Source organism: Motacilla alba, chromosome 2 (assembly GCF_015832195.1).
Source record: "Motacilla alba alba isolate MOTALB_02 chromosome 2, Motacilla_alba_V1.0_pri, whole genome shotgun sequence".
Lineage (NCBI taxonomy): Eukaryota > Metazoa > Chordata > Aves > Passeriformes > Motacillidae > Motacilla > Motacilla alba.
In genome coordinates, this window is record NC_052017.1 from 102,577,915 (window position 1) to 102,599,244 (window position 21,330).

The 21,330-nt window shown below is 40.7% G+C and overlaps 1 protein-coding gene across 11 annotated transcripts in view; it reads left to right on the forward strand.

Moving 5' to 3' along the window:
• Positions 1-4,951: 4,951 nt before the first annotated feature.
• Positions 4,952-21,330, forward strand: part of DLGAP1 (DLG associated protein 1) — a 402,341-nt gene continuing 385,962 nt past the window's right edge. For all 11 annotated transcript variants that reach the window (XM_038127588.1, XM_038127582.1, XM_038127579.1 and 8 more), the window contains exon 1: positions 4,952-5,220. The gene's annotated coding sequence lies outside the window, so the exon portion shown is untranslated. The remainder of the gene's footprint in view (positions 5,221-21,330) is intronic.

The following is a 21,330-nucleotide window of genomic DNA, read 5'->3' on the forward strand; positions in this document are numbered from 1 at the left end:
GCTTCTAAATCATAAAAAATATGCACGTTCCTTTGTCATCCATCTTTAACTGACCAGTTAATAGTCAGTGTGGATGTACAAGGTGAGCTGATGCCTGATAACCTTTCCCTTTAAGGACACTTGTCATTTAGAAGTCACTCTTTGGGAACAACCACTCTACTCCATGCCTTATTAATTTCTTCATGTTAGCCATTAGGATTGGGAAAGAAATTTACTGCAGTGGTTTTCATAGCAACTAATTTGGTAACATAAAATGAGGCAACCCACAAAATTCATCTACCTAGGACAATACTAATCTTCAGTGCTGCCCAGTAAAATATGACTAACCAACCTACAATGGCTGCAGTAGATAGTAAATCTTTTCAGCAAAAGACATTTAAAACATTAGGAGAGTAAAAATATTAACAATTAAATTTTCTAGGCAGATGTCTGCTTTGGGGTGCTCAGAGAAGGAAGAGAAAGCAGATTTTTTAGGCCTAATGGCTCTGCCATTTATCAGGTTAGGTGTAGAAGCCACCAAAACTGTTATTTTGCCCATAGTGTACAAAATTTTAAAAGACTGGGGTGTTGGAGGGAGTCCAGAGAGGAGCAATGAAGCTGGTGAAGGGTCTGGAGCACAAGTTCAATAAGAAGTGGCTGAGGGATCTGGGGTTGTTTAGCCTGGAATAAAGGAGGCTCTGGGGGACTTTATCTCTCTCTCTACAGCTATCTGGAAGGAGGGTGTGGGCAGCTGGGGGTCAGCCTCTTCTGCCAGGCAGCCTATGACAGGATGAGAGGGCATGCCTGCAAGCTGTGCCAGGGAGAATTGAGGTTTGACATCAGAAGGAATTTCTTCACAGAAAGGGTAGTTCAACATCAGAACAAACTGCTCAGGGAAGTGGTGGAGTTGTTCAAGAAACTATTGGACATGGGACCTAATGTGACATCTAGTTGACAAGGTGGTGATCAGTCAGAGGTAGAACTCAATGATATCACAGGTTTTTTCCAACATAAATTATTCTGATTCTACCCTCACAGCCATGGTCAGAAGAGCTTCTTGACTTGAAGCAATAATAGATGCCCCAACAGAATGAGAAGAACATGCATCTGATCTTCATCATTGCAAACTTGACCCACATGTGGCAAAGCTAAAAATGAGCACAGAAATTAGCAGCATCTTCTGCATAGACAACATATTTTGAGTTTTGATAGTGAAACTTTATGTCCTGTATGCTCTGACCAGGCCTCACCCTTCACATTTCTCACAGTGCCTTGGTGATGCATGTGCCTAGACAGCTGGAAAACTCATTGCATTCCAACAGAAACTGCTCTGGATGTGTATGGGTTTTTGTGAGAGTGGAGGTGGAGGAAAGGAAACCCTGAGGAACTGAGAGAACGTAACTGCTGCTCTCTCCATGTTTCAGTTGTTCTGCTAATGCCCAGCTTGGGAAGAAAATGAAAATAAAATATAACAAAAATGAGGTACTGTGGCAGTACTGATATAGATGGCAAAAGGCAAGTATAGAGGCATGAAAAGTGAGACAGGAGAAAGGATGGAGGGTGATCACATTGTTATGCAATGGAGAGTGAACCAAAGTATTTAGGCATGAACAATGATGAGGTTCTCTACAAAGCTATAGGCAAATATATAGCAAAGCAACATTGATCAAAATTTTCAGCATATCTATGATGAATTTAGATGCCTCTTTCACAGAAGTTAATGGAAAATACACATCTTAAAAATCACAACCATTGTTTAGTCATTATTTTGTCTGTCTCAATGAACAGTAGATATATAATTGCATGGTCAATTATGCGAACTCTTGTGGTAAAGGAAATCTTTTTATGGATGCTGGCAACCCAGATCTTCATACGTTTACACTTTGGTCGTAGAAGGGTGACTCACCAAGAAACGAGGACCACCAGCAGCTGCTGTGGCTGTACAGCCTCACACCGAGACCTGATGGAGCGGCTCTGACCTTCTCTCCAGTAGAGGGCAGCGATACACAAAAACTCACTGCATTTTCAGAGGGAAAATTGTGCAGCATGGTAAATATCAGCTTATGGAAGGAGTTCATTTAAGCGTGTGTACAGTCTAATTATGCAGTAATGACAGTCATGATGACTTCTTTCACCATCAGTCAAAGTAAAGGAAACTTCCAAAGAAGAAGACAGAGATCAACGTGTGAGTATATAGTATAAGGGCTTCTGCATTTGGGGTCATTTGACAAACTGCAGATGGTTGAAGACATTCATACTGAACTATCTCACTTCCCCAGGCCATTTAAAAACTTTCCTTTCTGATTCCTACTTTTCTAATCTAAAACCTATTTTGGAACTTTTTTTTTTCAGGCTTTACACTTTTGTTTCTTGTTCACCTCCATTCATTTACTATCCTTCCTGAAACCTCCTGCTTCACAGCCTCTTTTCAGTTTTGTTTGTGCGTGCCATATGTCACCGAGCCAGGAGAAGAATCCTTGTTCCCTTCTTGGAAATCTCACCCCCAAACTGCACATCTTCTGAGACACCTGGGAGTACTGGGGCTACTAGTGCAGATAAGTGTTAGGCCTAAAATCAAAATAATTAGTGGCTCACAAGGACCTTTTACATCATTGTGTAAAACAGCTTGAACTTCATATTTCTCCAGGATGGACACTTCTCTAGAACTATCAGGAGAGAATTATAACAGGACTTCCCTCTCTTACTCTCTGAAGTCAGGCAAACAAGGGGGATCCAGATAATTCACTAAATAGTTTACATTCACATTCGGGTGTGCAAGTAAAAAAAGTAACAAAAATCTTCATGCTGGCATTTACTTTGAGATCAGATAATTTTATGCACAAATATTTCCTCTTTCTTTCTTACTCTTCATTCTTCAAAGGAAATTTGGTCTACTTGATTTTGGAAGTTTGGATGAAGGCTAAAAATGCATTATCTGTTTTCATGACTACCTAGTCCTACTAACTAATATAATTAATCAGTTTGGCATAAATTTTCATAAACTATCAGACATAACATGACTAACTCTGCTTTTTAACTTCACAGGCCTCTGGAAGGCAGGCTAAATCTTCACGTAATTACACAGCAAATATTACATAAACTCTACTAATTAGGTCCTCACACACCATCATATTTTAAACAACAGATTATGCCATTTTGAAACTGACTTGAAAACACAGTTTATGATGACAAGTCAAAAAATTCTTTTGAAGACATAAGAGCATAAGGTAGTGCTGTGTGTACAAACTATCCTATGTTTCCTACAAACTGAGGTACAACAATGGACCCTCTTTAGCTTATTTGCCTGAGTTAGCTCAGATTCAGCATCTGTGTTCCGGTTTAGGAACTAAGAGAGTATGTGTACCTTTATTTTATAAAAACAAACTAATTATATGGCTTTAGGGTGCAATTTGGTTTAGCAATGTCATGCTGATTTTAATTTAGTAACAACAAATTTCGTCTTTTTTATTTTATTGCAGAACTCCTGGGAAGCCTCAAAATATTTTATTGTCAGCAGCCAAATCTTAACAAGATGGAGAGTCTTTTCCCCTTTACACCACCTATTACACCTACAAGTAAAATAACTCTCAAGAGTTATTTTTAAGTTGACTGACCAATTTTTTCCCCACTCAATTGGTTGACCACTTGCTAATGAACATAATTATCAACACATCAGAATTTCGTATCTTATGCAGCCTGTAGATACAAGCTACACTTGTAATTAAAAATGTGAATAACAGTTCATCCCTTCCTCCTTTTATTACCCCTGAGATATTACGTCTGCCTTGTCCATTACAAACAACAAAAAAGAAAAAGTATAAACAGCATACCTGATATCCCCACCTATTTTTTTTTCAAGCTTGTCATAAAATAAACCTTTTCCTATGATTAATATTATCTTCTAGTCCATATGTATTACTTTTTTGGTGCAAAATTAAAATATCGAGTATGTTCCTCACTAACTTTTCCTTGTCTGAGGTTTAAAGAAATCACATCTTGAAACTTGCTCGTATGACTCACTAGTAAATTTAGGACAATAAGAATAATATGAGCATTCTGTTAGCTCATATTCTGTTCTAGCTATTTTGTAAATTGTACGTCAAAATCTCATTTATATGCATATATGCCACTATACAGCCAAATGATGGATATAGTATTTACTATTTAGCAAATAAGTGATTTGAACCTCTGTTCAAACACCTTTTAGTAAGTCATACACCGTGCAAGACTGAAATTTAAGCGTCCGTGACTGGACACGCAGGGATCAGAGTGCCCGCACCGTGGCCCAGATGAGCGCAGCCTTTTTCACTTTCCATACTCGCCACCACAAACATTTATAGTTACACCTGCAGCTCTCACAGATGCCCGGCCCACACTTCGCACCTGCAGCCCCCCCGCCCCCCGACCCACAGCGGTGCCGCCGGGCGCCCCACGCAGGGACAGCGGGCCACCGCCGTGCTTTGTGGGGTCCGTCTGTCGCGTCCCCGCCTCCACCCCCAGCAGCACCCCCGGGAAACGCCGCGGGCCCCGCTCGCACTGCCCCCTGGCTCGGCTGGGACCCCTGGGAGGGCGCTGCATCCCAGTCCCACGCGGGGCATCCCCGCTGCCCCGAGGATGCAGCCGGGAGGCATTTTTGGGGCAGAAACGTGGAGGGTTTTTTTCAGCTGCTTCCCGAAGGGCTCGGATAACCCGGGGTGCAACGGAGTCCCCTGGGACGGAAGCCCTGAGGGTCTTTCCCGAAGGCATGTCCTTGGGAGCGGGCGGGAAGGGCGGCTGGGCGTGCGGGGCTGGCGCGGACGGGCAGCCCGGCCGCCGCCGTAGTAAGAGAGCTGCTCCTCCGGTGGTTGGGCTGGGGAGCGCTGGGCTCCTCCTCCTCGTCCCCCCCAGCAGCGCACAGCCAGGCGTGTGACTGACGAGTCTCCCCCCGTCTATCTTTTTCCTTTTTTTTTTTTTTTTTTTTTTTTTTTTTTTTTTTGCCATGGGTACACACACCGAGACACGCACATGACAGCACTCGGGTGCCAGCGCCGGTGCATCGCCAGGAGGGCTGTGCTTCACTCCGGGCACGCACACACGCATGCTGCTGCTGCTTCTGCTGCTGTTGCTGCTGGAAGTCTTTCTACACGGGGATTAGCAGCCGCCTCTTCGCTCTCTGTATTTCCCTGTCTCTTTCTTCTCCCTTCCTTCCTTTCCTGCTTCTCTCCCTCAAACGCCTGACTGACGGACGGCGGGCAGGAAAAGGTAAATGCGGGCGTGCTGTTTGCTGACGATACGGAGCGGTGATGGTGTTAGCGGCGTGCTGCGCGCTACGCCCTCGGCTCGCCGGGCAGCCTGCCTGCCTTGCCTGCCCTCCCGCCGCGCCGGCGGCTGCCGCGGCCGCCGCTCCCCGACTCTCCGCGGCTCGGGGGATCGGGTTTTGCCGCGAGAGGCTTGGCTTCCCCAGCCCCCCCTCTCCTCTCTCTTCCCCCGGCTGCGAGGTAGAGAGGTTCCCCGCTATTGTGCTGCTCGCACTTGGCACCGCGGGTGCGAGCGTGCGGGAGCGCTTAGCCAGGGTTTCGCGGGAGGAGGCTGGCTATTAATTGCTGTCTGCGCGGAAGAGGAGAGCGCTTCCCCTGGCACGGAACCTGGGCATTATTTATTAATCGGGGCTGGAGGGTGGCAACGGGAGGACTCGTCGTCGTCCCCGTGTCGTGTTCCCCCTCCCCGTTTGCCGCATCATTCAAATGAGTAATTCTTAGGTGGCCTTGCGTTGCGGGGCACTATCCCCCCAGCCACTGGGATTCTGCCAGCCGCCGTGGACTGCCGTCCTCCTTTGCCCGGGGGAGCGCCCCCTTCCCCGGGGAGCCTGCGGGCGAGCGGCGCGGGGGCATCGGCCGCGCCGGGTCCTGCCCCGCCGGCCCCCGAGCCCCGCGCGGCTCCGTAAATAGTTGTCGGCACTTGCTCGGGCCGAGTTTGTCCCGCGTCTCTCCCCGGCAGGACAAGGACAGCGGGGTGGATATTTGTCTCCCCCCTCGGCGAAGCCCGCGTGGTGCGGGGATCCCGTGGAACCGAGAGGTCCGGCGCAGCCCCGCCGAGGGGACCGCGTCCCGCCAGACTCGCACGGACCCCGATCCAGACTTCCATCACCAGCGGAGCGGGTGCCTGGGAGTGCGCTTCAAGCCGGCAGGGGACAGGAGGGAGACGCTGCTGCGGAGCCTGCCCTCCCGGGGCGCTCGGGCAGCGGAGCTCCCCCGCCGCGGGGAGGGGGCGGTCGGGCCGGGCAGCAGCCCCGGACAGGCGCACCCCCTCCGCGGGCCGCCCCTGGCTCCGGCTCCGGCGCGGCTCAGGTGTGGGCGTTTAGCGGCGCAGAGCTCCGGGGATCGCCTGGGCAGCCCCCGGGGCGGAGGTTAAAGCGCCTCCCGGGGAGGGTAGGCCTCCCTCCGCCGTGCCGGTCTCCATCGCTTGCCGGGGCTTCCCGGGTAGCGGGACCGGCACCGTCGCTCCCCGCCCTGCAGGTGCTGGAGCAGAGTGGCCCCGGCCACCGCTGTCCCCCCGTTCCTTCTCCGCCGGGAAGAGAGGCATTTAGCGAGGTCCGTTATGTAATTATGGCTCTTTTTTTTTCTTTTTCTTGTTTTTTTTCCTTCCCCCTTTCTTCTTGTTACTAAACCCGGCTCAGGATGCCAGCAAGGAAACGGCTGCACCGTGCTTGTTTCTGAAGGAAGCTGATAGTTTTATTTGATCTCGGAGGAAAAAAAAAAAAAAAAAAAAAAAAAAGTAGTAATATTTATGCTCTTTTGTTTCACACATGATTGATTTTTGGTTGACCACTTCTCATTCATGTTTTTCTTTACCTGTCAGTGGTACCTAAACATGCAGTTAAAGACAGAAAGCCAAAAAAAAAAAAGAGAATAGTAAGAGAAGCAAAATCTGTGAGAACTGTAGTGGACAGCATACAAAGTTGGTTATTAAAAAAAAATGTAGTTCTTTAACTTACAGCCTACTTACAAGAGAAAGGTAGGTGTGCTTGCAGGCATGGTGTATACTCAGCTTGTTGTATTGGACTGTATTTCCGTGTTAATGCACTTTTAAAAAGGCAACACTAATTTCTACTCCTGTGTAGGTCCAGTGTAGATGCTTAAGGTGTTTCCCCGCCCTTAAAAGTCATTGAGAGTTTCAGCATTGCTTACTGATCCAAGAGATTCAGAAATCTAAAGGGTGCATGTTGAAAGATAAATAGGATATATATTTGCAGATCAAATTACTGCTGATAGTAATGATTACATGAAAACTAGAAATAGTTAATGGCAACAACACAATTCCTTGTTTTCTTCTGCTACAGCTTACTTGTCAGTCTGATCCGACATATTTCAGATAACTATGGATTAGATAACTAAATTATGCATTTAGATTAGGTAACTATTTAAACGAGTATGAAATAATTAAAACATGGAAGCAAAACATGCTGTTTATTAGAGAGCTTATCAAGTACTTTAAAGGGGGTACTAGTGTTTCACTATATTTATATATGTATGTATGTGTATATGTATCCTTCTGATTTAAAGTTTTCTTTTACCTCACCATAACTCTATATACTTTAATACAAGGCTTATTCTGTCTGTCTCTTGTGGGATTAACTCTTGGAAGCATATCAATGTAATCTGTGTATGTTAAGCCTTGCAATGCTCTTTCTGTAAAGGTGGTGCACCTCAGTGCAGCTCTGGCCAGTGATGTTTCCACCTGGAAATGCAAAAACAACTGCATAAATAATTAATGAAGTAGTGTAAATGAAGTAATGAGTAAATGAAGGTAATCCCACAACGAGGAAGAATCAATCCATGGAATTTTTTCATTGTCATTTTCACCCTGATCTCATACCATACAGTAATTAAAATTTTCACCCAAATTGTAAGAGACAGATGCAATGCCCTGATACTGGCATTGCCGTTTTAACTAGATGAGATTTCAAGGTACTTTAAAGTGAAATAGTTTATTCAGCCCTTAATCTCTGTAACCAAACTTAATTTTTACTGCCTCAGTTGTATTATTGCTCAAGATTTAAGAAAGCTATTTTTGTCAGGGGCACGTAATTAATACTTGTTCTCCTCTTATGCCAAATTTTGCACTTGTGCATAAAGCTCATCCAAAGAAACCTGAAAAGTGAATCTCCATGGTAACAAGAGAGCGATTGAGAGCAAGTGAGAGAGGATTTTCTCCCTCATCGTAGGTCAAGACCATACGCCTACCCATTCCTTAACTTGTAGCAGCATTCACTGGCACCTTCCTCTCTGTGGTTATTTTGCCTCCTGGGGTGTGCTTTTACTGGTGCCTCATACTTCGAGAGTGAGAATGATGCTACGCTGGATGAGCACAGCTTCTGTGTTTCTCCCTGCCCTAATCCTCCCTTCTGCTTGCATTGCATTTGCTTGCTTCTATTATACCTATGTGATTTTACTGTGGGATTTTGGGAAATGGTTTGTTTTCCCCATTAGATTTTTGTTTTGAAGACCTGTCTTGTCTCTAAATCTGTGTAATAGCTGACCAAACCTTACTCATTAGTTCTCTTCAGATGAAAGTGTGTTCATCTCCTTTTTCCCTATTATTTGCCTGTGCTGGTTTTGGAGTTTTAGATGTTTCATAGCAGTAAAAGCAGTCTACTTCTTTTCACCTGGGAGCAGGGCTGAGTTTAATTTTTTTTTCAGTCAGCATGTGAGATGTGATACCGGGATTACTGCTTAGGAATGTTCAGCATACAAAGCCTTTCTTTTGCCCTAACTCTGTCATTACAGAGCAGCAATATAGAACAACTCTTTCTGGGGGACTCGCTGAGGGTTTTTTTGCCTTTCTCTTCTTTGACGAACTGTCTACCTAGACTGTCCCTCTTTCGAGATGAAGTGAACACATTTTATTCTAGATGATCCTGTAGTCAGATTTGAACTTAAAAATCTCACTGAGGAATTTAACATATTTTCTATTTCCATTCTCCTTTCTGTACTCAGTTTTTGTAGCTACGATCTCATGAGAGGATTCCAAATGGCTCCCTTAGGCTGCTGGTGCACCAGGTCTCTCTGGGCATATTTCCAGCTCTTTTGCCTTTCCCTGTGACATATCTTGGGATAATTTGAAAACATCTGCTAAAGCAACTATCTTAATATAAGACAGCAGTCATCATTTGTCACTGAGCAATATGTCATTTGTGGCTCTCTAATTGGAAGACAGATGCTGATGCTGACTTTGGCCTTCTTAAATTGTCTAGTTGGCAGATTGTCTGTAGAAACACTTTGCAGTGCTTTGAAATCACACAGTGTATTTCTACTTTTCTGTGTTTCAGTGTTTCTTAAAGAATTGCCTGTGCCATTTGAAAATCTGCTCAAGAAACCATAATGATAGCAGCTAGTACATTCATAATCTGGCTTTCCAAGTAAATTTGACTTTATGCATCTCTCCAGTGTCTTCTGGCTAGGTGAAAGCCATTTTTAAATGATTGCCTCTATAGCTTTTTCTTTGCCTTTGTCTATGAGCAATGTCACTCATTCCAGTAGTTTCCCTCTTTTTGAAAATTTAGCTTCACCTTTAACTAACTAATGAGGTTCTTCATCTTCTGATTTCTTATGCTGAGGAAACTAGGGATTTAAGAAAAGAACTTCTATCTGTGTGAATGGAATGTCCACTTCTAGATTCCTGGATCCAAGCTTTGAACCTCAGTTGCCACAGTTCGGGTGACTGAACCAGGTCACAAGAGCATGTGTCATCAGCTCATAACTCAGATCATAATAAAGACCTCAGTAGTTACAGATGGTGTCTTATACCTAGAAGGTGCTTTTTGAAGCTTTGTGGGTTAATTTTGAATTTAGGTTGCAATAGCTTGAGTTGACTTGCAACATCTTACTGGTTTCAGCATCTTAATATCCTGATGCATTGACTCTGCTGGATCAAGTCAAGGATTTCTTAATTTATTTTTTTTTTCTGTTGTGGGAAAAGGAAATAAGAGGGTGAGGATCCCCAGAAACTTTGTCCATCAGTTGTGCTTGAGTGCCTGTTAATAGTTCTGGATGTACATACTTGCTGAAGGTATTCCAAGGAATGTGCTGATAGGATGGTAGCTGAGTTACTTTTTCAAAAGTAGGGAGTGGTTTTTTTCAGCCAGCTTCCTGACTGTGATTTCAGTTGCTAATTCTGTGCTTGTTGACACTTTCTTCCTATGTGTCTGTTCAGTTTTGCAGGTGGAACAGGATAATGTATCTGACTGAAGGTCGATAACAATGAGAGACAATGATTGGCAGTCTCACCTACCTTTGTCATGGTAACTTCAGTTTTAGCAGTGTGCATCCAGTGCTGAAAGTCTGCACTGAGAATTGTTATCTCACTACTGCTCTGTGTGTTTCTTTTGTCTTCTCATCAGGGGAAAAAAAGAAAAAGGAAGAAAAAATATTAAAGAGTGGATATGAAATCAAGATGTCTGATTTGTGGTAGTGATCTCAACAGTATCTTTTCATTTATAGCTGGTCAGCAGACAGTGTGCAGTTGCCTTTGCCACCCAGAAGTATTGAGAGTCAGCATGCTCCATGGATGCAAGGGGTCCCTCAAATGTCCAAAGTGTGTGAGAATCTCTATCTTTCCATCCTACAGCAAGAAGAATTTTGGAGTCCCTGCAGCATACCATTCATATAGGGTTACCTTCATTTCGTGGTTCATAGAGGAATGCAGCTTCTGGTTCTGTGGTGCTGGAACTGCATTGGTGCAAGTGTTTCACAAAGGCTTCAGAGATCCTTTGTTCCCATCAGTCTGTGTCTTCTGCCTACATATTGGTTGGGCATAATACTCTGGGCGTGGTTTGGTTCTTTAAAGGTGTGTCAGCTGTTGTTGCATCTGGTTTACCTCCATAATGCTGTAGGGTTTTGCTTTGCTGCTTTGCTCTCTCTCTCTCTCTTTTTTTTTTTTTTTTTCCTTTTTTTCTTTTTTTTTCCAGTGTGTGTGTGACTGTATCCTAGAACATCACTAAATTCCATTATCAGATCCCATTTTCTAAGAACATACTTGCTGAAGGACTGGATCTGAGCAACCTGATCCACTGGAAAGCATGCATTCCCACAATGGAGATTGGAATTAATGGTCTGTAAGGTTCCTTCCAACCCAAACTATTGTGTGGTTCTGTGATACTCCTTGCTGTTCCTTCTAACAGATCATTACTTGCAGATAAGTGCTTACTGCCAAATTTATATACAGTTTTGTAAATAATATTGATGAGTATCCCAATGGAACACTTTAGTGGCAGTGGGATGGCAAAGTAGAATTGAAAGAGAAAAAAATCAGCAAAGAAGGAATGAAGGAGGTAGAATTAGGAGAATTAATTGTTATTCTGTATAAGTTAAGTATTGCAAACATTGTCAAAACAGTTTAGATTAAAAAACGAATGGTAATTCTGCAATTCCATTCATGGAGGAAAATATCCCAAATATTCAGATGGCATCTGTCCTTTTGTAACAGCAGCAAAGTAGGGCTAGTGATTACTAGATTAGTGATACTTTGTAAAGTATCATATGAATATCATTGTATGAAATCAAATACTCTAGAAGAACAGGTGCAATGTCTGTTTAGGAAGCTCTGTAAATTTTAGGAGGATTTCTTAAAAATTATGAAATGGATATCTACATGATAAAATAAACTCAGGTGGAATTATAAACTGGAGGTGAAACCTTTTTCTCACACATTTGGATATTCCTTGGAAAAAGAACCAATGCAGGTTTATTTTCTTAGCAACAACAACAACCAAAAAAAATTAACAAAAGAAACAACTACTGATATTGCACTAGGAGAGACTATTGAATGATATTCAAATGAACTGGCTGTCCTGTTAGCTCAGAAAAAAAAGTTTTTTCCTGAAATACTAGAAACCTACTTGTGTAAAAATTATGGTTGCATCTTTCCCTTTGTTTTGTTTTCAGGCTTTTTGGTCCATGACAACTACTTCAAATAGGACATTCTTTGTAGAGCTGTTTCAATTTCCATGTAATGTCCTTTACTGAGTGGCAGTGGCATGGTATTTGACAAGCATTCACTTCACCTTGGGTAGAAATGTTAGTTGGAGTTTCTGTGTGTATCCTGCAAATCTATGTGGTGTTTCTTTTCATACTGTGATGGTGTGTGTGTTGACTTCCATAATTATTTGTATGTTATTCTGTATCTCTCTGGCATGATATAAATGTCCCTACTGGGAATCTTCATGCTGTGTTTTGCAGGCAGAATTATACAGCAGAATTATATATGAACAAAAGCTAAATAGAGGATGTTCTGCAGTATTCGAGTACTTTGGTCATTTACAAAGCAGGTAGTGTATGAGGTGCTTCTAAAATCAGTACAGTGTGCTGCAAAATAATTAATGCGTTATGTTAAATTTCTTTCCAGAGGATGTTTTTGAAAGAATTGAGGCAAAATATGAGAGTATACTGAAGTCCTTGACCTGATCCTTTGCTCTTTATGCTGACTGGCATTTTGAGCATGAACTGCAGGAGCAGGCTGCCTGCCCTCTGTGAGATGTTAAATGTTGAGCACAAGTTGATCAGGCCCATATTGGAGCAGTTTTCTTAATGTGAAAAAATGCTGAAATGCAGCAGCAACACTTATGTGTGTTACACTTGTAGAGCCCTTCTGAAAACACAAATATTTGTGAAGAGATTCCTCAAGGGTCACAGCATTTCCACAGGACCTAGGAGAAATTAATTGCATCGTGTTTCTTTATTCTAAATTTCTGGTCTGTCTATGACAACATACAGCAAAGCATGACGACAGAAAGATGAAGGTTCATCTCTGCTCATTTCAGTTTCTTTTGGAACTATAAAGAAATTTTGCATACAATGAGAATGAAAATTTCCAGTAATCAATTTTTCTAACATACTTTGCACATTTATAGAAACTCTTGTTTTCACTATTTAACTTTGTCTGTAATTTGCTGTAGGACCAAAAATAACTGGTCCATTTTCCCAAGGAGGACTTGCAGTCTCTCTAAGTCTCCAAATGCAGATTTCATTTGTTTAAAAGCTTTAATATTTTTATTCTGTAATGCTGTCATTCTAAAGTTTATTTTCATATTTAAAATACTACATAATTCAGAACAAATGCTGCCAATGGTCTGTGCACAGTTCCCAGGGATCTCTGTGCAATGTTTCCCTGATGAAAGAAAAAATGCTTTAACTTGACGATACTGCAGAAAACCCCAGTATTTTATTTCATTGCAAATTAAGAGATACTGATGAATAAATTTCATGTGGATTTTTTTTTCTTGGTTTAACTGTGATTCTTGTTTGTTCGTTTTTATACAGACATGGGATCATTGATTATTTGTGGTATAATTAATTAATTAATTAGTGGGTTTGCCAGATGTAGTTTAACCTTTCTGGCTTTGTTAGCATACAGAGTCCTTGAAGCTGATTTATGCATGGATTTGAACAGATGCTGAATGAGGCAGTGTCCTGGTTTTGCACAATTTGGTTTGTGGTATTTTTACTGTTTTGTATTAAAATATAAACATTGCATTGACTCTGGTTTTGTGTGCACACGAGAGCCTTGTGTTACTGTAGAACACAAATTATTTCAGTTTTATCTGATGATTTTGCCTTAACGTTTAGTCTAACCATAAACTGCTCTGAACTCATCTTTCCTGCCATATCCAGCTCATGGCAGCTACTGCCCACGTTAGCAATATGCTTGATAAATGTGGAGTACCTCTTCAGGCTCACATATGCTTTGAATTTAGGTTTAAGTCAGGATTGATTTTTCTGATGGGGATTTTTTTTTTTCCTTAACCCCAGGGATAACACAAGTGAGTGAGTTCCCTTTAAACTCCCTTGTTCTTGATGTTGATCTCTCCTTGCTCTTTGGTTTTGTAGGGAAGGCTGAAGAGAAGCTGAGATTAGCTGTTCAGGCACATGGGACACTTTAAAGAGTTTTTGTTGCCTTTCTAGTGGAAGCAATGAGAACTTCAAGGAGGAAAGGTGAATTCTGTTCTCGAAGGTGTTGAAGGTAATAAGTGCACTCCTCATTCACATCTCAGGGCTGAAGAGGCCACTTTAGCTATTGTCATCAGTTGGCCTGGAGAACACAAATTTATAGACCTGGTGTGTTAAGCCAGCAGCAGTGCACACAGCCCAGGTCAGTCAGTCCTATGGTGGTGCTCACTTGACTGCGCACAGGGCAGACCCAGCTGCCACAAGTCTGCTTCTCAGGAGTAGTCACTCAGTGGATGTGTTATTAGACAGTTCTTCTGCATAGTCATGGTGACGGGCCCGAATTTTGGGGACAGCAGTGGCACAGTTACACTGCAGTCATATTTTTCGTAATAGTAAGCACCCCATATTCTTGGTGAAGGAAATAGTATTGATGCAGGCAAACACGTGCCTTCCACAGAGTGTATGTAGCCAATATGCTGTTTAGTATACCATGTTATATGGCTGAATAAATAAATACAGGATGCCTATAATAGATCTGAATTGCAAAATCTAATGTGATAATGCTTTTCCCACCACTAGCAGAGCTCAGTAATTTATTATTACAATTTGGTGTCATGGATATGATTCATTCTATTTTAGTGGATGCAAACAAATTGCTTTACGTTTGTGTAGTAATTTATTACTCAAAGCTGAATGCATGCTTTGTGTGATACTGACATTCTTGAAAAAATTACATTTATTTTGTTAATGTGTATTTTAGGAGGGGGGAATAAAGTAAATTTTTCAGCATATACTATTTAAACAATCATCATGTTTAATTCAGCAGTCAAGAGGACAAGAACAGTTCTTGAGCCAGTTGAATTTCAATGACAAATCATGCTGGAGCCAAACTGGGTCCTCCCAACATCTGATACTAAACCTGTATGTAACCCAAATACTCCATCACTTTCCAGTTTGTACATCTGTAATATGATTTTTTTATTAAGCTAAGCTGCCTGCTGTGTGTTTTGTGTTGGAAAAAGTTAAGCCACAGTATTAGAGAGAAAATATTTAAATACATTGATCAGTATGTGTGCTGCACATCTTATCTGTTTAAAATAGATGAAAAATGATTTTTTTTTCATTATTCTTCCCCTTTTGAATTTGCAGCTTAGTCATGGATTGTTGCCCACAATTTTATGGAGCCTAATCATGTAGTCCTTTTTTAATAGATTCCATTATTATCATTACAATATACCACCTAAAGTACGTAAATTAATTCAGTGGAGTCTCTCTGGAGCTAAGTTTGTGTGTATGCTGGAAAATTAAGTGTGGCAAATGTAGTATTAATGGTTATTTTGTTAAGCATTTTCTTAGAGTTTGCATGGACATTTTAAGAAGTAGGATTAATTTTTTGTATTTATTGCTAGGTCAAATACTTTTTGAAAGTAGGATGAAATTAGTCATGTTTCATCTAACAACTACTTTTAACTAATTTTGCCTGCGCTGCTAAAGGTGTAAATAAACAAAATATATACTGAACAGAAAACATTGGGGGGAAAAAAATCCCTAAAACTCTGTATTTTATCTAAATAGACCAGATGACCAGATCCTATTCCTCTTTATGCACCAACTGAATAGCATAAATGGAAAACAGAGATGAATTTGCAGTAGAGTTAATTTCAGTAGATGCAAAGTGCAGAAAACTGGGTTTGTGACCGGAGTGTTTACAGGGAGGTAAGTGGGATGAAAGCAGGAATGGATTTGACTTAATGCTAAATTCGAGTAGGTGGAAATGTGAGTAACATAAAGCCAAATGAAAACCTGTTTTTCTTATGTAATTTCTTTTTTTCAGCATCTACTATTTGGAGATTTTTAAAATTTGCCTCACCCCAGACTGTTTGGGTTTGGGGGTTTTTTTGAGGAAGAGAGGGGTAGAAGTATCTGGATAATGGAAAATATAGCAACTGGAGGGGAAAAAAAGACATACAAACAAAAAACCCCAGACCATACCAACAGAAAACTAAAGGTCTTCACTTAACAATAGTTTCCTTAGCTAATTAAGAAATGAATTTGAATTTTAGGACTCTAAGGTTTAGTACATAGCATGTGAAGCTTCAGAATAGTCCATGAGTAAAGCAAGAGCAGAATATGTGTATGAAATGTCTTAATGCATATCACCACTGGCAAATCATTTGTGGAGGTCAGGACACAGTAATACGTGAGATGTGTTCTCTGTCTCCTCCTCAGTGACCTATACAATATTGCCATCCCCGTTGCAGTAATAACATTGTCATTATTTATTTGGCAGTAATGAGTCTGAGTTTAGCAAGGAGAAATGAGTTCATAGGAAAATTGTTTTACATAACAGAAAAATCACATCACACTGAAGTAGTACAGCTAATTTTAGAGTTTTCCTTGCACACTTTGTTGCAAGTGAACACATAATTTGAATTAATTTTATAACATGATGAAGATGTATAACCAAGGACAAAGATTAAGCAATTAAAATTTATGCTTTTATATTTGCAAATATTTACACTTTTATTTATAATATCAGTTCTACATGCATTTCCTGTTTCAGATATGATAAATAGACTTCCTACTTTCAGACCATATTGGGTAATACAAGTGAAAATAGCACAGTAATTTGGAACCGTAACATTGAAAAAAAGCTACAATCCTAAACAAATTGTGACATGTTGCATATTCCCTAAATAGTTACCTAGTAGATGAAGTCAAGGCAGATTAAAATATGCTTTTAGTTCTAAATTATAATTAATTCTCCTTTGCATTTGGTCAACAGTCTGAATTTCAATTGATAATAATCTTTCCAACTATCCTGTAAGCTAAAACATTATTGCAAGCTTTTTTTCTGGCAGACTGAAATCTTTTGTGCCAGTCAGAGTTCAAGGATCTTATGGACAAAGCTCTTAGGTACAGGGTTTAGTTTTAGGTAGTCCTGCAGGGAGTTGTTCTTGATGATCGTTATTGGTCCCTTCCAACTTGAGATATTCTATGATCTTAGATTGGGCAAAATCAGAACACACTTTGAAATGAAAAGAAGACTTAAACAGCTCCAGATTTCAACACCTTTAGCAAGGTGTGTAAAGAGAGCCCTGTCCATAATCCAGCATAGCCTGGTGAAGCCTCTAATGTATACAGGTGTAATTTTTATTGTCAAAAGTGTCTCATGATTGAGCATTGCTAGAATCATCCACAGAAGCCTGATCTGCTCCTCACTGAAGCCTGTGGCTCGCACTGTGAGTGTAATGTCTGTCATTTCCTTAAGCAGGCATTGGATTGTGTCAATACATGAGCACAAAGACCACATCTCTTTTTTTTTTTTTAATTTTGAGGCCTGCTGGGATATTGGCACTTCAGAATGTTATCTCCTAAATGCTTTGCTTTTCCACATGAATCATTTGAAAGGCAGACTTTATACTGCTAGTTGGTCTCCTTTGTATGTGGTTAATATTTGTGAGGGTTTAGACATTGTATGTGACAAAAATGACACTTTCGAAGGGACAAAAAAGGCTATACGGGTTCAAAAGTGTGAATGTGCATGGATAGCTGAAATCCTACTCCAGGCTTGACCTTCTACATTGTAGACAGATATTCCAGGTTTCTTTCAAAGAAAAACTTAATCCCCACTTGGTAAACCTGCACATAGCCTAGGTTTTATCTCTGTCTCATGTTAGACATATGTGTAGTACTTAACAGAGGTTAAAGTAGTGCATGAGATCATCTAAGCTGACTTGAATTTTACATACAGAGGATGGAAACTGGCAGTTAAGTTAAATGTTGGAAGATAAAGACATTATTTGTCCCACTAAGGATTCATAGTCTTCAAGACTGTCAAATTCATTTGTGTGTCAATTACAGTTTCAGAGGTGAAAAGTCAGGCTGCTTTTCAAGACAAGTTTTTCTAATTAGAGTAATGAATGTTTGATTAATATTCCATTAGTAATATATGATAATTATACCATGATGGGCTGTCACTTTAAGTACGTACAGGGTAAGATCACGGATGCATTTTTATGTTGTTATGCCTTTGTCAGCTTTAGTTCCCATCAACAGTCAGCTTTATGCAGATGCTCACTGAAATATTTCAGAAATACATTTTGTCCTTAAGCCTGTTAAATGATGCTACACGTCGGCTTTGTGGGTCAATGCCTATCTCTTGCTTTGTTTAACATTTCATCAGGGTTCTGCGCTTTGACATTCACTAGATTGAGCTTGCAGAAAGAAACTTCACTATTCAGGAAATGTAATGTGTGAGGAAAATCCTGATTACTAACTGTGAATAAATCCAAATCAGGAAAAAACAGCAACTTCATAGAACTATGGTGGAAAATCTTTGGAATTCTGGAAGTTCAAAACATTTCCCTTCAGTAACAGGTTTTTTAGGGATGCATGCAATTAATACTCAGAATCCCTGAGTTAATATCACGTATCTCCCTAAGGGTGACAGGGACATTCAGAGTAGCTCTGAGGGATGAGAGCTTATAGTGCATCCCAGTGAACCTCACGGTCTTCACCTTTTAAAGCAGCTCTGGCACTGACTGTGGGCATCCTGGTATATGAGGCATATTAAGAGGGGATGGGGGAAAAAGAACTGGATGAGATGCTACAAACGGCATAGCAGAATGCTGGAGCAGCAGACAGGGACCGTCTGGATGCACATCTGACCCAACTCTCCTTTTTTTTCTCCTTGCATTGTTTTCCATTCAGCCCAGATTAGAAGACTGTTTTCTTTGTCTTGCAACCTTTACATTTGGCTGAAGCTTTCTTTCACAGTTGAAGAAGGGAAACCTAATTGATGCTGGCACACATGTTTATATGGGCCATGTGTTAATTACCCAGGGTTGCAAATGAACAGAGACGTTCTCCAGTTGTGTGTGTGCATGCTGTATTGTGTCTAGGAACAATTGCAGTATTTGAATATTTCATTCCTTCCGCACTGAATTAAGTTTTTTTTCCAACACTTTCAATCTTGTAACATTTTTTATGTTATTAAGTAATGTATTTGTTAAACTTAACAGAACTACTTTTTTTTTTTTTTTTAATAGTATCATGTAGGGATACGAGATCACAAGAAGTTAAGAACTATAGTGCAATGTGGTCTGACTCTTGGAATAGTGAAGGAATGAGTTACTGTAGAGGACTGTTGCCCTTTTTGTGTCCAGCTGCAAATCTGTGAGAAGAGCTTTGCAATTAGCTTTTGTAAATACTAGCTGACAGCAGAGGAGGGTTCGAGACTTTGGTTTCCTGGGCTCCAGTCCAAGTTCGGGAATGAAATACACTTCAGTGACTGTGTATCTCCCTGCCCCTGTCTCATCTGTCTCCCCTAGCCTGACTACTTTGTCTCCTCATCTTGACTCATGTTAGTTCTGTGGGCACCATGATCCTTACTGCCCTTTTTCTGCATTATGGTGAATGCTACCTCTGGTCATGCTTTCCATAAAGCATGGATGGAGGATAGAAGGCAGTGGAAACTGTACATTTTAATCTCATTTTTAGCATTCATGCGGTTGTGCCCCACTGAACAGCAATAAGCAATGACAAAGTCTCCTACTCATCTGCAGATTCTGGTGTGTTCCGTGACTGTTGCAGGGGGAGCATGTTCTGTGGGATAGGGGTACAAAGAGGAGATTTATTTCAACTTCTAATGTACTCCTGTTGGGTGAGATGAAACAGCAGATTTCTAAGGCCACCTTTTTGTAAGTTTTATTGCTTTCAAGCCAGAATAACCCTGTTGCCCTATTTTTAAAAATGGGAGCGGTAGCTGTTCAGTGAGATATTTTAAAGACTTTAACTTCAACAAAACTTTTTTTAAAACTCATATGATCAGCTGTATCACAGCTGCCCTTCTAAAAAAGTTTAGCAACTCTGGACAGCTCAGGCATTTTCAGTTCATTTGTAATTCAGATTATTTTGCATTTTTTATTTGAACAAAATTAGTTAAATGGTTAAATCTGAACTAAGATCAGTCTATCTACTGGATAGACTGGATCTAAAGACATGCAGCCCATTGCCATCTAAGGTGGATTTCCTGTTCACAGGGGAGATTGTTTTACCAGGAACTTGTTGGTAGGATATCATGGATGATGCAGAGTCTCTCTGTCACTGATATGCAGCTGCTTTCAATGACAGTCTACAGAGTCTATAACTTAGCAGTGGATGATGATAACTACTCATAGGAAACTTGAATCCAGAGGTAGAGCTGCAAAGTGGACATGGACATGGGAGCAGGAGAAACTTGGCCAGGAAGGGCAATTTTGAGTTCTTGTTAACACGAGTTACCAGGAGTTTTCAGAAAAAGAATTCCAATGGCAGTGAGATGAGAAATTGAGATCCTAATGCAAAAGCAATGTATTAGGATTGTTGGGAAAAAGATGACATAGCTGTTTGGAAAAGCACTGTTAGGTAGGTGAATGTGACCTTAGAAATCAACTGATGTGCTCAGTTTTATATCCCATTAAGTATTCCCGACAACAGAGGAGATTTTGCTTTAGAGATGTACAATGTAGAGATGTACGCTCCTTGATGTACCAGCAGAAAAGTGCACAGGGATTTCCACATTATTAGGAGTAAACTGGCCTTGTTACAGGAAGCACTTGTAATTCTAGAGAATGTTCAATGAATGGATTCCTTCTTTACTAAATACTGCCGTTTCTTTGTGGAATTTTATTGGAGAAGCTGCAACAGTGCCTGAAAGGATAAGGGATCAGCTAAACTGCTTGCTGGTTGCTGTGATGTATACTGAACTTGAATATGGTGACTATATTCATCATCAGCTGATACAGCCTCCATTTTTTAGTTTTCTGATGCCAAATTCTGATCTTTTTGTTTTAATTCCTGCTAAAACTCTAGTGTTCTTAAAACAGTGCTGTCTTAAGTTTGTGCTGGTAGCTACATCTCTTCATATGTTTCCATATTTTTCCAGTTAAAGATGTCTTTTTTAATATTTAATTTATTTTCTGTGGTTTTGTTTTAGTAAATATATACTTGAAATCTGCTTGAAATGGTTTTAAAAATTTAAAGTTCTCCTTTAATCTTTGTTAGTAGTTGAACAGAAGCATTCATTAACTTGATTTGATCAGATCAGTGCTCCTTAGTGCAATGAAATGAAATGTAATCTAACATCAGTTTCTTTATATTGGATAAGTAATGAGATTGTTTTCACCCAAACAGAATGTAATTTTTTAAAAAATTATTTTAGCTTTTATTTTCCACTGTGATTCTTTGGACAAAAATTATGTATGTTGCTCACATTTGAGAGGTCTCTTGGTAGAGAGTACGGTTTATTCAATGGCTAGTATTAAACTCACTTTTCTTTCCCATCTGCACCATATAAATGGTATTCATCTTCAGTATCACCATATTTCTCAAACCCTATTCAGAACTAAAATGCTCCCATAATGGTGACACCAAACAACCTGAGTAT